A 2537-nucleotide genomic window follows, 5' to 3' on the forward strand; every position below is an offset into this window, starting at 1 on the left:
TCTCTTTCTCTCTTTCTTTGTTTCTTTCTTTCTTTCTTTCTTATCTTGCTCTGTCTCCCAGGCTGGAGTGCAGTTGCACAATCTCAGCTCACTGCAACCTCTGCCTCCCAGGTAGGCTCAGGAGCAATTCTCCTGCCTCAGCCTCCCGAGTAGCTGGGATTACAGGTGTGTGCCACCATACCTGGCTAATTTTTGTATATATATAATTTTAAGTATAGACGGGGTTTCACCATGTTGGCCAGGCTGCTCTCCAACTCCTCACCTCAGGTGATTCGCCTGCCTCAGCCTCCCAAATTGCTGGGATTACAGGCATGAGCCACTGTGCCTGGCCGGTGATTCATGTTATGCAGTGGCAAAATATTAGAAGGTAGATCTGCAAAAACTTGTAAGGTAGCTCTGAAAAGGAAGATAGTAGTGAGCATAAGTTTTTATTGACCATATTTGAGAGAAGCTCAGAAAATAATTGGCAAGTTTCCAAGTAGAAATGAAAGGAAATTGAGAAGGACTAGAAAACTGGAGTCTTGCAAAGTTGGAAGTTGAGAATAACTGCTTCTCCACCCTAACAAGTAAAAGGAAAAATGAGAAGGACTTTGAAGGACAAACACCAATTAAAATTTCAGGCTTTCAACAAGGATCAAATCAAATTTATGGCTGTTTCATCCAGTGATAAAAACCTTTGAATGGATGAAGATGTCTCAAAGTGAATGTCAAAAGGGTGAGATATTCAGTAATTCCTTTTAATTTTACAAAATGGTTCTGGGAAAAGAGACTAAATGTGTGACTTTTCCACCAAAGCTTGATCAGCTTAACACTTTACCTGCAATTAAGTGAAGGGGAAGGGTTGGGGAAAGGGTAAGAAACAAGAAATGTAATAAATTAAGGAAATATATCTAGAAAATAACTATAGATGAGCTCTGCCATATGGAACTGACTGGAATCAAATAAGAAAGCTACTAAATTTTAAGAAAGTGTTGCCAAAGAAATTATGAGTGAAAAAAAGTTTAAATTTGAGTCTTAAAGGGCCCTAGGGCTCCCAACCACCAGTGGGCAGGAAATGGGCTGATGGTTACTTCAGATAATGGAGAAGACAGAATCTTCCAGAGGAACAACAAGGAGAACAAAGGACAAAGTAGCTACTCCCAGGGCAGGAAATCAGGGCCAAAGCAAGAACCATGTGCATCCCCAGGAGAGGAGGTGGGGAGGACTCCATGGGATGTTTCAGACAACTCCCTTAGATACAGGAAGGACTGTATTTTTTCTGAGGGGAAATAAAGCTACTGAATATTGGTTGACCAGAAGGACAAACAATGGTTGTCATTAGTGCTATTCCCCAAATATCTCCAGGCCTTTTTCCTTCTGCACACACAGTAGGATTGTACATTTTACGGCATTAATTAGAAATTTATAAGATGTCATGGATGTATATTTAAAATACAATGTTGACTGAAAAAAGAAAACAAGGCTTTTAGTACCATTTATACTAGTTAAAAATATGAACATACACGAAGCAAAAATACATTCATTCTAAGAAGAGGAACAGGAGTTGCAATGGTGCATGTTAAAGAAGAGATGATCCAAGACACTTGTCAAGGATGCGGTGGTGATAGGTATAGTGACCACTGCAATGAGGTCTTGCAGTAGGGGAAAGAGACTGGACCCAAACCCAACTCCAACAAGGACGCGTGGGAATTTATAACCAAGGAGCAGGGTGGGGGATCAGGGAACGGAGAATTACTAAGCGGAAACATCAGGGCTACTCAACAGAATTCTTGCTGAAGACAGGCCAGGATGGTCATATATCAGGGATGGTGAATTTTCATTAAATTGACTTGTGGATTCTAGCTCAAATTGGATTCTTCAAGGACAGAGAGGAAAGCCCAAGGACAGGACAGTTAAGCAGAAGACTCAGAAGAGTCTAACATTTTGGTGAAAAGAGACTGCCTTTGTCATGCACGAAGACCAAAATAAATAATAGTAATAGTATTAGTAATAACAATAATCAGAGAGGAACATTATGGATTGATGATAATTGATTACTCTGAAGATTAATTCAATCTAATGCACTAGAGGTCCACAAAAGCAAAGATTAATTAATGAAGGTGGTATTTAGTTGACAGAGAAATCACAGCAGGGAAATTCACATCCTAAATAGATGTAGCAGAGATTCAAAATGTAAGTTAGAGATGTTTTTTCCTCAAAGAGCTTCCAGGACTCAGCAAAGGCAAGGAGTAGAGGTGGAACTTGGAGTCACAAATTAACGGTCTGCCCTGGAGCAACTGAGCCAGTCATCATTCTATATAAAGCAGCTGGCTGCAATATTTCACTGCAGGATAAAGCCATGATTACCACTCTCTGATTACTTGGAGAATCTGCCTGGGGGACTCTTAGTCAGGTCTTGAGACAAGAGAATCAGATCAGGCCCCAGACAATTCTGTAAATTCAAAATAGAAGTGGAAGAAAGGGTAAAATAGAAAGGCAGCTTCACCCATGATTGAAATAAAGCACTCACCTCTAGAGTAAAACCTTCCTTTTTTAGC

This window comes from Colobus angolensis, unplaced genomic scaffold (assembly GCF_000951035.1).
Source record: "Colobus angolensis palliatus isolate OR3802 unplaced genomic scaffold, Cang.pa_1.0 Scaffold99, whole genome shotgun sequence".
NCBI classification, from domain to species: Eukaryota; Metazoa; Chordata; class Mammalia; order Primates; family Cercopithecidae; genus Colobus; species Colobus angolensis.